Source organism: Ambystoma mexicanum, chromosome 1q (assembly GCF_040938575.1).
Source record: "Ambystoma mexicanum isolate Mex_15411 chromosome 1q, UKY_AmexF1_1, whole genome shotgun sequence".
NCBI classification, from domain to species: Eukaryota; Metazoa; Chordata; class Amphibia; order Caudata; family Ambystomatidae; genus Ambystoma; species Ambystoma mexicanum.
Window position 1 is genome coordinate 1,145,631,210 of NC_090922.1, and position 16,848 is coordinate 1,145,648,057.

Sequence of the window (16,848 nt, forward strand, 5' to 3'; positions counted from 1 at the left end):
ACATCTCTGTATCATGTCCCCTGGGTCTTGCAAGATCTGTTTATTACTTTAATGTCCTTCTGATTATCCTTCTGCATACAATCTTTTGTAACGTCCTCTTATTTTTACTCCTGCTTCTTCGTTGTATTAAGGTCTGCGCCTCTTGTATTTTTTTTATTGTCTCTCTCAGTGGTGTGGTACCACCACCCGCAGAGCCTCTCCATGGGTTTCCCCCTTTCCTGACTTTTTATAATTCTCCGGTTGGTGGTTGAAGTGATTTTCAAAGTATTTTCTCAATGCGTTCCAATGTTCGGCAATTATGATGCTTGGCAACTTTCTGGGTGGTTCCCAATACACTAATTTGGGTTTTCATAGTGCCTCACATTCAATATTGCCATTACTTTCACATATGACATGTAGTCCCGGTTGCCTCCCCCTTTCAAGCTCTACCCTGGTACCTTCATTTCATGGGGGTTACATTTAGGGGACCTGGCATTGGGATTGAGCGGCTTCAAGGTGGCTCGGCCTTTGCTTTATCGACTCCACCATGGTGTTGCTCCAGTCGTCTCGCTCGGCATGCTTGTTCGGCAGCCTAAGGAAACTAGAATCCTCCATACATTTGAAAAATTCCCCATACATTTTCACCAAGGCAGCACTTTACCTAGTGTGGAAATCAGACCAGTGGAACATTTGTCAATAAAGCTGTATTCATAAACACACCGGATTGGAGGGGATTGCCACCTATCCATCCATAGATTAAATTATAAATCAACACTATAAAAAAGGTTTTCTGGTTAGGCTAACTAATCAGTCGAATTTCCTCAAGGAGACATACTTTCCCCCACTCTAGTTTTAAATGCTGTTGGCTTAGGAAATCCTCATCTCCACCTGAAGAAACCTTAATCTAACCAACACAAGGAGTTGTAAACAGTGATCAAAAGTAAGTACAAACCTAATCCTAAAATGTCATGTAGCTGCCAAGATATCCTAATCTAATAAGGAAAGATACAAACGAGGTGGCCAGCTCAAAGCTAATACCTGTCTAACCAATGATATCAACAGGATTGTAGGAAGACGCCTCATAGACGCCTCATAGTCTGGCCCACCCTGCTGCCCTCTCTGGTTTTACCCAATGCTCCTTTGGTGGGTGTAGTCTGTGTCCAGTTGTAGGATGCATCTTTCTTGGTGTATAGCTACTCAAGCAGCCTTGAGCTGGATTTGTTTTTGGTTGGGGTCTATATTTACCACATCGTTCAGACTTCTGTGTTTCAGTTTCTTCATTGTTATGGTCTTTCTTGGACTGGAAATTGTGTGCTACTTTCCTGAAGTACCTCCTGGATCTCAGGATTCAAAACAGGTCCTTCCTGGACCTTTTTTCTCTCATCATTCACAATATGTGTCTCCTGGACCTCATTTTCAACATACAACAGGCCCCTCCTGGATATCAACCATCTCAGTGTTCACCACAGGCCCCTCCTGTTCCTCAGCTTTTTCAACATTCACGACAGGTCTCACCTGGACCTCACATTTCTCAATAGGGCAAGGTCCCTTTTGAACCTTTGCTTTTTTGGATTTTCCCCAAAGTACCACCTCTACCCTTTCTAATCATGAAACAGACCACAATCCTAAGTCTGGGCTGCAACCCTTTGGTTGTTGGCGGAAGTTGTAGCTTTAGAATCTCCAATTCCTCAAGATGAAGTGAAAATAGCTTACACATTATGGGTGGTTGAGTTACGCCACGCCCCTTTCCCAGTGGTTCCATCTTACTGTGATTCCACAGTTCCCTGTATGATCTGGTTGTGTGCTTCCAACGAGCTCCCATGGAGCATGTATCCTCTTCCTGACTTTCTCCTGGTGTCAAGGGAGGAGGGATAAGCATGTCTGCATTCCCCAGAACTATACCCCTACCTGGGCCTCCTTCATCATTTTTTATGTCTTTCCAACAAGTAGTGTAAATCAAACGTATGATACTAATTTTCCTGTTTTTACAGGTTTCTTCTCCACTACAAGTTAGAAATGTTTAAACTTAAATGTAGGGGACATTTTGCAGAGAGGTGCAAATGTAGGTGTCCTCTTTCATGCAGTATACATTTAAAATTAAAACGACCTCCAAAATATTAATTTCAGAAGATTCTTCATGTGAGACAATGAACAAATGAATGCTCATAGTCATGAGGCCTACCTTCTAGAGGTGGAAGTTGTGGCACTGCTTTCTATCACCTACTGGTCATAAAAGGCCAGAATTTTAAGATATATTAGACCCGTATGGTCTCTGGGAATTCCTCAGGGAGTAGGAGAAGGCAGTTATGGACGTATCAGTTTAGTGGAGAGTCAGTAGATATTGAGCATTAGAAGATGAGAACACTTGTGGTAAGATGTCATCATACAGGAAGAGAAATACCATTTTAGCCACTGATTACCTCCCACCCAATAAATATAGGGGGGCATGTCCTTATAGATCAGGATAGTAAATATAAGGACTGTGACTGCTATTTAAACAGAGACATGAATCCTAAGAAGAGGCAGGAAAAGGGTTCATGGTGAGTAGAAAGAGATGAGGTGTAGTCTGAGCAAGGATGGAAAGAAAGGTTTCAGGAGCTCCTGCCTTAGCCCTTCATCACCTGGGCCTCCTGGACCTGTATGGACTTCTGGCTGCATCACTTCTGCGGGCTCCAGGCTGCATCATCACCCCATCCTCCATGCCATGCAGCATGTAATCTCTCACGTGACCCTTCAACAGTAAGTCCCTGGACCCGATCCAGTTTAGTAGTTTTGCCCCCTGGACTGGCCTTGGCCCTTCATCACCTGGTCCTCATGGACCTGTATGCAATACCGGCAGCATCAGTGGCACACCGGCTCCAGGCTGCATCATCCACGCCATACAGCAGGGTCACGTAATCTCTCATGTGAGCATTCAACAGTAAGTCTCTGCACTTTCTGCTGTTTCAGGAGTTTTGCCCCTTGGACTGTCTTTTGCCTTAGCTCTTCATCACTTGCGCCTCTGGGACCTCTCTGGGCAACCAGCTGTATCACTGCCATGGGGTACGGCCTGCATCATCCCCCCACCCATCATGCCCTACAGCAGGGTCACATGATCTCTCATGTGACCCTCCCACTCTCTATTCCCATTCCACCTTTAGGACGACCTAGCACTGGATGTCTTATTCTTAAGGGTGGACATTTACAGGTACTAACCCTTTTAATTTTTCTATGCATGTGTGGCCCTGTTCAGGACTGATGGGCCTTTCCTGACCCTCTCTAGGTACTATTATGCTGTCTAATTTGTTCTTTTTAGCTGCAGCCCTGCTTACGACAGGGCCTACCAGATTTGTGTTAACATCTTGCAGCTTTGCTTACTCACATGTATCCACACGTCCTTACTGTTCTTCCTCTTTTTCCCTTTGTCATATGCCTACACACACCACAGAACATCACGAACATCCTTCTTTTCATAATCTCATTTGGCATTCTTAATCATCTGTCATTCTTGTGGTCCACGTACCTCTTTTGGTGATATCCTTGCATCTGTGTGATTTGGCCATTGCAGTATTCTTCGTGGCGGAATTGACCGTAGTCAGTTTCGCAGCAATATCAATTTTGCTGCAGCCAAAATACACAAATCCTTGCCCTCCCCCCTCCCCAATAAACCCCCACTTACCTTTTGCACGTCTGTTTCCTTCTGACCTTGTTGCATCAGTTACATCCCTCTTACGTGTGTTGGATCCAACGTTCCAAGGTCGGCTTTTCTCTCTTTTTATTTTTTCCCCATCCCCGCCTCCAGTGCTCAGGATGCGGGGGACACCCCTGCTATCCCCCAAGGTCATCACTACCGAACATGGAGAGCGGGGGACACCCATGCAATCCCCACTCCCCATGTTTGGTAGTGATTACCAAATTTGATTGATTTTAATAGATTGAATGATACTGGCCAAATTCGGGCAGATGTACCAGTCGATCAATTAAAATTGATCAAATTGGTTAATACCAATGTCCTTGATGTCCTTCTCCCACCGGATGGCTCATTCTTACTTCTAGGAGTTTTTAACCTTCACGTCGCACCCATGCCCCTGGAATCGGCCAATTTCACTGAAAAGAATTACCTGACAGGCCGCTTTCATTGAACGGAGGCCTGTTGGGGACTGAGCATGTGTTTACTCTGTGAAGCGGAGGCAGGAAGAGACAATGGTATGGAAGGTAAGGAGGTGGTTTGGGGAAAGGGTGGTAGTCTGTGTTTGTGTGTGGGCAGGGTGGATATGCCTGGGTGTATGTTATGTGTAGCAGAGGTGGGTTAGGGAAAACGAATATCAGGGGTTGGGGTGGCAGGGTGAAGGATATTGGACCAACCCTATAGACATTAGGGAATAGGGGTCGAGGGTGAGGAGGGTACTGGGGTTGCAGGGGTGTCCCCTGCATTAGGAAACTGAAGGGGAGAAGGTGCCAAAATGGGAAAAAATGATTACTAGCAGCATAACTTTCGTTGTTTTTTCTTTTTTTTTTTATCAGGGGAAAGCGCGAACGCAGTCCCCCACTACCAGAAATTATGCAGTCGAGTATCCCGCATTTGGGGACATATCATGGGTCAGCACATCCGGTGTGCAATGGATGAGCCTCACCCTGGGAGAACCACCTTAGTGATCATGGTGTCTCCCCTGGCAGGTAAGTATATAACGTTCGTTGTTATCTTACTCGATTGATTGTGATGCAATGTTTTTGTATGTGCAGCAATCACATAGATCCCACTCACCTTACTTGCCCTTTTCTGCCACTTCTGGATTCTTATGTTTATATAATATCCTTCAACTCCCTCCCATTCCTGTGGCTCCTCGCTTGATCCTGTTTTTTGCTATCTACAATTCGTTTTCTACTGTCTCATCCTCTCCCTTTCCTTAATCGGATAATTCTCTTCTCTATCTTTTCTTTCATCCATTCCTTACCTCTCTAATCCCTCATCTACTTTTCTACGATGTGATTTACATCATTTTGACACATCCAACTTTCTTCATCATTCCTCTGCAAGTGTCCTTCTTCTCCTGATTTAGCATTGAACTCAGTTGACACTGCTTTTTCTGCCTTTAATAATGCTATCTTCACTAATCTTGATCATCTCAATCCCTTAAGACCTCTCATTCCATCTCATAAGCCACCTCAACTGCAATTTACTCCTGAATTTAGAGTACTCTGCTCATATCTTAGGCGGTCCGAACATAGGTGGAAAGAATACATTGCCTTCTGATCTCCAAGCGCTTTCTTTACTGCACTCATCCTATTCTTCTTCATTGTACAATGCCTTCTAAACTCTACTACTCTAATCTTATCCTCTTTCTTTCTTCTCATCCTCTGCGCCACCTTCTGTCCATCAACCCACTTCTTTATTACTCCCCTCACCAGCCCTTTCTCAATTCCCTTTACTTCTTCAGACTTTGCAATCTACTTAACGGATAGAATTCTTCATCTACAGGCTTACCTCCAATCCTTTCTCAGCCGCCTTTGTCCCAACCTCCTCCCATCCTATTTTCTCTTCCACATTTTTCTCTTTTACTTCTCTAATTGATTCAGACACAGCTAATTTTATTGCCAGTGCCCACCCATCAGCTTCTGTGCTGGATCCCATTACTAAAGTCTTTCCAATCATGATTACTTATTGCACATCCTTGTTCAATCTCTCTCCGCCATTTCGTTAACCTACTCATTTAAACAATGCAGTAATGATTCCAATTATCAAGAAACCCACACTTGACTTCTCTGCCCTCCTAACCTTAGACCTATTTCTCTCCTAACATAGCTCTCCAAACCCTTGGAGCGTATTGTGTACGTGCAGCTCTCTACCTAACTTAATCACGACTCCCCTTTCTCTCCCTTTCAATCTGGTTTTCGCCATCTGCCCTCAGTGGTATCTGCGTCGCTGAATCTCTTCTCACCATCTGTCTTGAAAAACGTTCTTCTATTCTCATTATTCTTGATCTCTTAGCTGCTTTTGAAACAGTGGATCACTCTCTTCTTAGTTGTTCCCTTTGTTACTGGTTCGCCTTTAAAATGGTTTCACTCTTATCTCGCTGATTGTTAATTTACTGTCTATTGGTTGTGTAAAGTTTCCACTCCTTTTCAAAGGGTTCCCCAGGGCTTTGTCACTGGCCTCCTTCTTTTTTCTCTCTCTACTGCTCCACTTGCACAAATTATTTAAAATGTTGGTCTTAACTATCACTTTTATGCAGACAATACCCAGCTGTACCTTTCTTTCTCAGCCTTCTCTGATCCCATCCATAATAACACCTGTAGCGGTTCACAAGCAGTTCAATCCTTGATGCATTTGCGGATTTCTTGACATAAATCCATCAAAAACAGAAATGTTGCCCCTTCTTCTATTCCGTCCTCCCCTTCTCTTTCATCTATTTTCTTTCCCCATTCTGATATCCCTCTTTCCACTTCTGCTCGCATCTTCGGGATAATTTCTGACACCAAGCTTTCCTTTTTCTCCCATGTTGCATCCATTGGTAATTTTAAAGATTTCAGCTTTTCAATGTCTGCAAAATGTGTACTTTACTAATGTTCCATGTCACTAAGCTTAAGATTTGCTTGACTTGTTCTTTCTAGATTTGACTATTGTTTACCCTTCGTATTGGTCTTCCTGCCTATGGCTTGCTACCTTGTGCTCCCTCTGTAATATTGCAATATGCACTCTCTTTCATCCTCCCCCTCAACCTTCTACATATAATGCTTTGCTCTCTATTACTTGGTAAGACCTTCTAGTCCCGCCTTCTTGCTTTATTCCTCTCCGAAGATTTCAAATGCACCTATTGTCTAGCTCCCGCACATCTGTCTTCTTTTGTTTCATTATACACCCCTGCTCGTGCTTTGCCCTCCCAGCTCCTCTTTCTCTCATCTGTTTCTAAACCTCCTTGTGCACCTTCATGATATTGTTAATTTTCCTTGCTTGAGTTGATCCCAAGCTTTGGAATTCTCTTTGTTTGCCTGTCAGATCAATTTCATCCTTGTCGTTCTCTGCTTTCTTAATGTCTATCTGTTGGCTTCTACCTAACTGGACTCTGCATCCCATGTCTTCATTTTATATGTGTACCATTGTTTAGTTGTTTCCAGCGCTTTGGAGAAAGCACTATATTAAACCAATAAATGAAAATGAAATGCATTTTTTGGTGTATAAGTGAAGTATGAGGAAGAGGCCACACAAAATCGATGAAGGGGCATGGATCACCCTATAAAATGACAACACAGACACTGTTGAAAGACATTTAGAACTCTTTGAGAAAAGTAATGGGAGCTCGACATTCTGATAGACAAGCAGAGCAATTATCAGATATATTGGGTGGAAGAACAGGGAAAGTGCATGGAGCAATGAGGGAATAATGCACTAGTAGAGAAGTGATCAAATATGGAGTATGAGAAATTAACTGATATATTGGATGGAAGAACAGGGAAAGTGCATGGAGCAATGAGGCAATAATGTACTAGTAGAGAAGTGATCAAATATGGAGTATGTAATGAAAGATGGGTGTGAAGGGGTTATGGTTGGGAAATGGACCAGGGTTTGGACCTGCATCTTCAGGTACACATGCCAACATCTATTGAACACTGCTTTTAAAGAAAGCAGGGCAGAATAAAAATATACCCTAGACCAAAAAACAAAACCTCTGCCCAGACCATCACATAGATTTCAAGCTTTATTTAATAAAAGACCACCACCGAAGGCTATCCAAATATCTAAACATTTTAGAATACTTCACTGTTTGTTATTATTATCAAGAATCCATTTTTGCAATACAATCCTTAAATGTTTTACAAAATGTTGCACATTTGCAACGAATCATGCAGATTCATGTTAGATTGTTTTGCCATGTATATATGAAATTGTAAAAAGATAAGATGAAATAGCAATAGCCTTTCACATAGCCTAATTGGACAGATGCATACAATATGACAGATGCCCTGAATGCAGCATTACATAATGGACAGATTCTCTTTGACAACAATATCTTCATTCATGTACCTTCAACACTGTTATTGAGAGCTTCCTTGCTTGAAAGAGTTGCTGTCCTTTTTGATCAAGGAGGTCAATATGGTATCTTTTTGTATTTTTAACTGTTTTTATTCCTTGAAAGAGAGACTCTGAGTGACAAAATGAAAATAGATGACAAAATAAGGCAATAGATCCGCTGCGATATTGGGGTCTTATTTTTCTGTGTTTACCTAGTGTCACCAAATTACTAAAAGCTCACAACACAGCTGCATGCCATGGATTCTGCCGATTGGTAGGACAGCAAGGGGGTCATTGGCAACACTGATTGGCATTAAATCTTTCAATCTTTCTAAGGACCATTAACGGGATCGGCGTGATTTTCCCGTTGCGGAAAAGTCAACAACGGAAATGTTTGCATGGGAAATGTACACACTACAAATGTTCATACATTTCCCATGCGAACATCCAATAGAAAACCATCAATACATACACTCACACCCACAACACACCCACACCCCCAACATACCCCCACCACCCTACTTACCTTTCCTTCCTTTGCGCTGTGTCCCTGCAGGGTCCGTTTTTTTTGGGGGGGGCAGCTGCAGGGGTGTCCCCCGCAACCACTGCTCACAATACTGTATAATATAGTGAGCGGTAGGTTGTGGGGGATACCCCCGCAGCCCCTGGCCTTTTCTTTTTTTTTTTTTTTTTAGCTCGGGGTGTTGGGGGGGGACACACGCAGCCACAGGTTTTTTTGTTATTTATTTTTCTTTTGGCGGGGGGCTGGAGGGGTATCCCCCATAACCCCCGCTCACTGTAGTGAGTGGGGTGTTGCGGGGGACACCACCCACCCCTTACCGACCCCACCAAAACACCTGAACACATAGCACGAAAAGTTTGAACTTTTGGTAGTTAGAACCTTTTGTGGTGTGTGTTTAGGTCTTTTGGTGGGGTCGGTCATTTTTATTTGGACATTTCGTCCGAAACCCATTAACACATCTCATAGAATAAGCCATCTTCCATCCACCCTCTGCTTTCTTTAGGCACTCATACCCCGCTACCCACCCAGGCCCCTCCCTAGATCACACATTTTGCCCCATCCAATTTTTAATTTATCCCACACCTTTCATCTTTTTGCCATATTCATTCATCATCCTTTTTTCTTTTTTCTTTCCCTCATGTTTTTGTACCACTCTCTCCATAGACTTCACCTATTATAATTTTGTACTATTCACTGTATTGTTTCTTCTATGCTAACACCAAAAGGGCATTTCTTTCCACTGCTTAATGTTCACGCCTTTTCTCCTCACAGCCTTAGATGACTCTCCCTATTTTAACCTGTAAACTACTATTTTCTTTTCCTTTCTTCATTATGTGGACCTGTCTGTTTCTTTGCAGTAAACCTCCTTCCTCATTTTGCTCTTTCCCTCTTAAATAACAAGGGGGTGGGGGGTTCCTGGGAGTCCCTCTGCTAGACATTAGTCCTGGTTACGAGAGCTGTGCCTCCCTAAGAATAGTGAGCAAGGGTTCCACATCTGGATTCCCCTAGTAACTTAGGGTGAGACCTAAAGTTACTTAAAATATGCAAATAACAGATGGCGCAGACAGACTAAAAAACAGTGGTGTGGACCTTCCACCCATCACTTTTTTTGGTTTCAGTTTGTCTCCCTATGTGAGAGAGGGTATGCCCAGATGTGGGTTCCTTGCTCATAGGGAACCAAGCTACACCTCACTGAGGAGGCCCAACAAGGCCGAAACATGTCTGCTTGTGTTTCCATGCAGAGGGGACCCGGCCTAGCAGTTCGGACAGGTCTACTCCCATCAGTGGCAGTACCTGACTGATTTGCATATTGCTCGACCCCTTTTGCAATGGCACAGACATGCTAAAAAACAGTGGTGTGGAAGGTTGCCCAGAGGAATGCCAGTGGTTCAGATTAATTCAAAACCTTCCACCCATCACTTTTTTGGTTGCTCTTTCTCTCCCACCTAGTTTTATGGTGGCTGCATTCCTGGGCTCATTTAATGCCCAGGCCCGCAACAGGAGGGGGGAGCCAATGTTCTTATCTGATCTCCACGCCCATACTCATGACAGGGGACATCTGTACCATTCCACATGCAGTTTAGAGTATGCTCTTTCATTTCACTGCAGCTCAACACTGAGGGAACACATTTTCTAAACACTGTCCTCCACAATCTCCCTGTTCCTTTTCAATATGTGTATTTAGTGTATGAAGATGTGTGAATGGCTGGAACGTGGAAAATGGCAGAGCCTCTTCGTTGGCCCAGAGAGGACCTGGCCCTAAGGAAGTACCAATTCAGCTCTAGATTTGTGTATGAATGCATACATTTTTCACTGGACAACTATTTGTATTCTGTGATTAATTCACATAAAGTCCACCCACAGTTCTGCTATAATAATGGTATAACAGTTGCTTTAAATGTCAGGGTAACCTTTACAGATGATGGTAAATTAGACCAATTCTTGTTGGAGAGAAAGAAAAGAGGCTGATTTCCAGACTTCTATTTGCTCTGTCAGGGACAACCATACAGGACTGAGGTTCATATTTTTAACTCGTATTCCTTTTGTAATCATGTAGTATTGCAAGTCTTATGATGCTGGAAAAAACGTATTTCACCAAGCATTTTATTATCAGCTGGAATACGTAGGATTTTGAATGAGTTTTCCAGCTAAGGCCTGAATTGAAATGCATACCAAGATATGAGTACTCATTAACAAACAAAATCTTTTGTTTATGCATGAGTAGACGCAAACTCTTTTCTGATATTTAGTAATGACAATACATTTAGATTTTGAGCTATTAATCTTAAAATTGTTTTTGACGCAAACATTTCCAATGCAGAGACAGAACTCTGTGGTCAAATTGATATTTGATCCAAGAGGACTAATCATCTGCAATGGTATAACGGATACAATTGGTGTAAATGTTCTTATATTTTAGAATTCTCTTAGCAAGTCTGCTATATTACACGTCCACGTGCAGTTATGATTAAGTTGCTAATCCCATAGGAAGAGCACTTTTTGGGCGGCTTATAACTTCGCTCTCCCTGAACGAATCTTTACCAGACTTTGAAAATAAAGTATATAGCCCACTCTGAATTGTTTTGCACAGTTTGGTGAGGTTTGGTCCAGGGGGGGGCAAAGTTATAGGGCGGTTCCCAAAATGTCTTTTTTTCCCTTAGACTGAATGGGGAAAAGACTTTGCCCACGCCTACAGGCCAAACCGCTGGACGGATTTTCACCAAATTTGGGGCAGGAGCAGCGGCTTTGCCCCGAAAACGTGCTTTTGTAAATTTGGTGAAAATCTGTCCAGTAGTTTTTAAGAAAATGACCAAAAAGTAGGTCACAAAAAATGTGTGATATCTATGTCTGGTCCGCGGACACACTTCCCTGTTCGCTCCGCGGACAGTGTCCTGATTGGCTAATCGGATTGCGTCATGTCTGCGGACATGCAACGTGTCTGCTGATTGGATGGTGAAGAGCGTGGAGTGCGTCAGATTTTTGGGAACGCCCGCCATCTTGTGTCTGCGGACAGCGTGGTGACAAATGGTGGAGAAATACAATTTTGGCAAGTGTTCTGTCGTGTCGGACTGTTTGGGGAGGGTGAGGGAGTAAGAGATGGGTCAAATATTGTATCTATTTAGGTGGCAGGCACCCCTGTTGTGTTCATTGTGTCCGTGGACAGACGTGCTGTCCTCGATGTCTGCAATCGACCCAAATGGGGGTGTCCTAAGGACACTATACCTGTCCGTACTGTTCGCAGGCAACTTGAAACTGTTCTAAGAACGCACACAGTGTCTGGGATGTCCGTAAGCAAATGAAAATGGAGGTGTCCTAAGGACACTATACTTGTACGTACTGTTCGCATGCCACTTGAAACTGTTCTAAGAATACACACGGGGTCCGGGATGTTCGTAATTGGGCAAGCGGGGATGTCCTAAGGACACTATTCCTGTCCATACTGTTTGCAGGCAAGTTGAAACTGTTCTAAGAACACACACAGTGTCCGGGATGTCCGTAATCAAACGGAAATGGAGGTGTCCTAAGGACACTATAACTTTCCGTACTGTTCGCAGGCAAGTTGAAACTGTTTTAAGAACACACACGGTGTCCGGGATGTCTGTAATTGGGCAAGTGGGGGTGTCCTAAGGACACTATTCCTGTCCGTTCTGTTCACAGGCAAGTTGAAACTGTTCTAAGAACACATACGGTGTCCCAGATGTCCATAATTAAACAAAAATGTAGGTGTCCTAAGGACACTATACATGTCCGTACCATTCGCAGGCAAGTTGAAACTGTTCTAAGAACATACACGGTGTCCGCTGACATAAAAAATTGCCATATGGCATAGTTAAAATGTTTGATTCTATGGGTGTGATCTATGGGTGTGATATGCTGCAGTGGTTGTGGCCAGGGCCTAGAGTCTTGGGTGCATGTGGTGTTTGTAGTCAGGGCATAGAGTCTTGGGTGCATGACCAAAGGTCATGCACCCAAGACCAAAGTTCAAGGCCAAAGTTATAAGTACCAAAGTTATAAGCTAGCATGGGTGTGATAGGTTGCGGTGTTTGTCGCCAGGGCCTACCCAAGACCGAAGTTATAAGTACTGAAGTTATAAGCTACCATGGATGTGATATGTTGCGGTGGTTGTGGCCAGAGCCTACCCAAGACCGAAGTTATAAGTACCGAAGTTATAAGCTACCATGGGTGTGATATGTTACGGTAGTTGTGGCCAGGTCCTAGAGTCTTGGGTGCATGGGCCATGCACCCAAGACCGAAGTTATATGCACTGTTTGCTTCAATGGTTGTATTATGGAGCAGTATTTATGAGTTGTACTTATTGTAATATACTTACTGTTTGGTTTGGTAACTGGAGTACATATTTTCTTTGTCAATTTCTGTGATAAAAGAAAATTTCCTGTTAGTATTGGTAGTTTGTAAAGACATAGCATTGAATAATAGACATTGTTTATTCATTTTGACCCTCATATTTAGTAGATTACAAACCAGTGTACTGTGCTATTTGCTCAGTTTCTGTGTTTGTTTTTCAAATCATTGGGTCTGTGGGAAAAAAAGAATCCATGTCGGATTAAAAAAAACCTTTTTTTGTTATGCTACAGTCTATTTGTCTGTTTGTTTTCAGAGTTCACTTGTTGTTTCTGGCTAATGTTCTGTCTGTTAGCTTGTTTCATGTTTTTGGATCAGTTTTGAATAATGACAGATGTAATCCTAATGTTAATATATGGTTGTAAACAAACATCTATGCCTTTTTGTGTAGGTGAGATTGAACCCAGGACGTATAAGTCAATAATAGGACGGCAAAATTACACTACATTGGGTGAACTGCAACCTTACTAAAAAGGGTAAGAACTGTGATTGTACATACTATGGGCCTCATTACGACCCAGGCGGTAAGTTACCGCCTGGGCCGTGACTTTACCACCATGGCGTAAACTACGTTTACGCCATGGTGGTTGGCGGATTTACCGCCCCATTCCGACCTTGGCGGGGCGGTAAATCCCCAATCCCCATTTACCCTTCCCCATTCCCATTTTTGCCCCATAGGGCATAATGGGAGTGGGGAAGGCGTTAAGTACGCCACCGTAAATTACGGTGGCGTAATTAACTCCATGGTCCCTTAGCGCCATGGATTTTAACACCCGCCAAAAGCGGGTGTTAAAACCTCCATGGCGCTAAGGGACCTCGTAATTGGCGGTAAGGGGTCGGCGCAGCTAACGCTGGCGTAAACCCCTTACCGCCAGGGTCGTAATGAGGCCCTATGAGTGTCAGGTAACAAGATGATAGCAGTTCCGGTATTTTACAAAGAGTGAGACATAGATAGAATATCGTTAAATCGTATACAGGTCATCAATATAATAACGATAAAAAGAACTTTATTTCCACCCTTCCTTGGCCCTGCAACACTGACACACGCACACAATATAGTTTTACCTAGAAAGCACGAGGTGTCATGTATTGTTACAAGCATGGTTTCTGGAGAGTCATGGTGTGGGGTTAAAACACAAGAAAGTCACATTTTTTAGTATGTGTGAAATAATTGAGTTGCAAGTTACATATGTACTTCATTTTTCTGTTTTTTTCATTTGTATCAATAGGAATAGCTCGGATTTGAGAAAGGTGCAGTTGCCGAAACACGCGTCATCCAAGAAGGGCTTTACCTTTATCAAAGCAAAAAATAAACAAAGAATTATTTTCTTAAGAAACAACGGTTGTTTGGAATTCTTCATTTATCTACTTTGGCGCAAAGAAGTGTAGGCACTGTTGTGCTTTTTCTCAAAATTTACAGACGGAGTAGAGGAACTCATGCGACAAGTCTTAAAAAGATAGACAAAGAAATACAATACACAAGGCAAGAACCAAAACTACAAGGAACAAACAATAACAGGTCGCGAAGGTACAAACATATGATATCTGTTCCAAAAAGTTCCTCAATGTCAAAAAAATGATATATATACCTGTTGGCATATTCTAACTGTCTATTTGTTGTTATAATTTAGTGGTATTATCTGTTTGGTTGTTGCAAAATCTTGGGGCAGTTAGATACCTGTTGCGTATTTGTCAGGAATTTGGGGTGGTGGAGGCGGAAGAGGTGTCAGGATCTTAAAAGAGCTTAAGAACGTTATATGGCTAGGAAAAAACTACCTTTCCAGCAGCCTCTTTGGCATTTCATAGTCCTTGCCATGCGCCCGTTTGGCCAGCTGACTATAATTAGTAACAGCTTATCAAGGTCCAACGGCGCACGGCAGGTGTGGCTTATTCTATTTCCTGAGGCGAAGCCATGCCAGAGGTTTGTGAGGAGTGGAGCACGCCAGCATTTTCCAAGCGAGCACGTTGAATGTGGGAACAGCATTGCACCGCATACTCATGCGGTTCCCATGCCGCTCTTCCTTCGTTCCTGAATCTACACGGGGAACGTGAGGTGGCGAAGCAGCAGTGCACAGAGGACTTGCGCAGTTGCCGTACTGCTCCTCCTTCAGACCTGCACTGACACGGGGAACGCGAGGCGGCGGAGTATTTACCCTCGCTATTATCACAGCATCATCATCCTCCATCCGGGAAGGCTTACGAGCTTCCCGGAGACTCAGATAAGTGCTTGCTGAGTCTTGTCTGTTTTCTTGTTTTCATGTTGGGGCAATGTTCAAAACATAGAGAAAGACTTTCATTGGGCATTGTGTATGGGCAGAACTCTGTGATTATCATTATTAGTGTCTAAGGTAATCACTGGGTGCTTATCCTATTGAGTGGCCCTAATACGGGCATGAAGAACAGTCTGCATCTGAGTATTAGGGCTGTGAACTAAGTTACTCAGCATGTACTTTCTGGAACACAGTACTATTTTTTTTTAACCTCAGACCCTTGGTCCTACATGTTCTATGTCTGTAAATGTTGCTAATGCTTGCCCAGAGGGCCATGTATTATGTTTTTCATGTTGGGATAATCTCCCATGAGTTTGTTTAAATTTGTGCTTGCATATACGTAGTCTATGTCATGCTATTACTACCGGTGCCTATATCAAGGGGCTACTAGGGAGTGCAAATATGATAAAAGGGTACTTTAGTGGTCTGTATTAAGGGGATATTATTGGTTACCTATGTGTGTGTTATGTTTCATGGCATACTATCTGATATTAGGCAGTGTAGGGTTTTTTCCTGTTACTTCCCCTGCCCTATCCACCTTAGGTGTTTCCTAACCCTCTATCCGATTTTCCTAACATTCCCTTTCCCGTCCACAACCTCTCCTCTTTCCGCCACTGGCTGCCACGTGGTATCCTGTGTTTTGTATATCAGGTATCTGTGCCAACCACGGGTGGAGGGTCGACTTCATTCGATTTCTGTGGTTCGGGGGAGAGTGTCGACACACCTTCCTCCAATATTGTGTTTGTGACAGTATTCTAACTGTTTATTTCTTGTTATAATTTAGTGGTTTTCATTTATCTGTTTGGTTGTTGTAGAATCTTGGGGCAGTTAGATACATGTTGGCGTATTGAAACAGTTTATAATTTTTTAATTGAAGTTTTGTTAATGTTTAAATACAGATTAGTTGTTAAATTTTGGTTTTAAGAAGATTAAATAGAGTAATGTTACTATCATTACATTTGAAACATCCACATCTCTTTTTAATATATGCAGTGTAGTGACCTGCATTGGTTGTGGCTCCTGCGTGGTAGATAAAAAAAAAACATTTTTTGTTATGCTACAGTCTATTTGTTTGTTTGTTTTTAGTGTTCACTTGTTGTTTTTGACTAATGTTCTATCTGTTGGCTTGTTGTACATTTTTGGAGCAGTTAGATACCTGTTGGCATATTCTAACTGTAGATTTGTTGTTATAATGTAGTGGTATTGATTTATCTGTCTGGTTGTTGCAAAATATTGGGGCAGTTAGATACCTGTTGGCGTTTTCTAACTGTTTATTTCTTGTTATAATTTAGTGGTATTCATTTATCTGTTTGGTTGTTGTGTTGTTAATGTTTAAATAAAGATTAGTTATTACATTTTGATTTTATGAAGATTAAATAAGTGTTTGTAAGATTTGCTGGTAATCTCTGCTTTAGAGTAATGGAACTATCATTACATTTGAACCATCCAAATTTCTTTTTAATATATGCAATGTAGTGACCTGCATTGATTGTGGCTCCTGCATGGTAGATTATACCTATTGTTGTGAAGGATTTTTTACCAAGTGATACTTGACCAGGTGTGAATCCAGTCAACTTGCAGTTGTTTTTGGTACCATTTGCATTGTAACGTAGAAGCATTAGTATTATGTATTTACCATGTGTTTGTATTAGTAAGGTGGAGTGATTATCTGAATTGCAGGTAGTACATAATCTACCATGGTTTGCATTTTGTACAAGTTGCTG

General features: G+C 42.5%; 1 non-coding gene across 1 annotated transcript; it reads right to left on the bottom strand.

The window, feature by feature from the left end:
- Positions 1-4,479: 4,479 nt before the first annotated feature.
- LOC138565528 (U1 spliceosomal RNA) lies at positions 4,480-4,643 on the bottom strand. Its single transcript, XR_011301372.1, has one exon. It is a non-coding gene; the product is annotated as a U1 spliceosomal RNA (small nuclear RNA).
- Between the last annotated feature and the right edge of the window lie 12,205 nt (positions 4,644-16,848).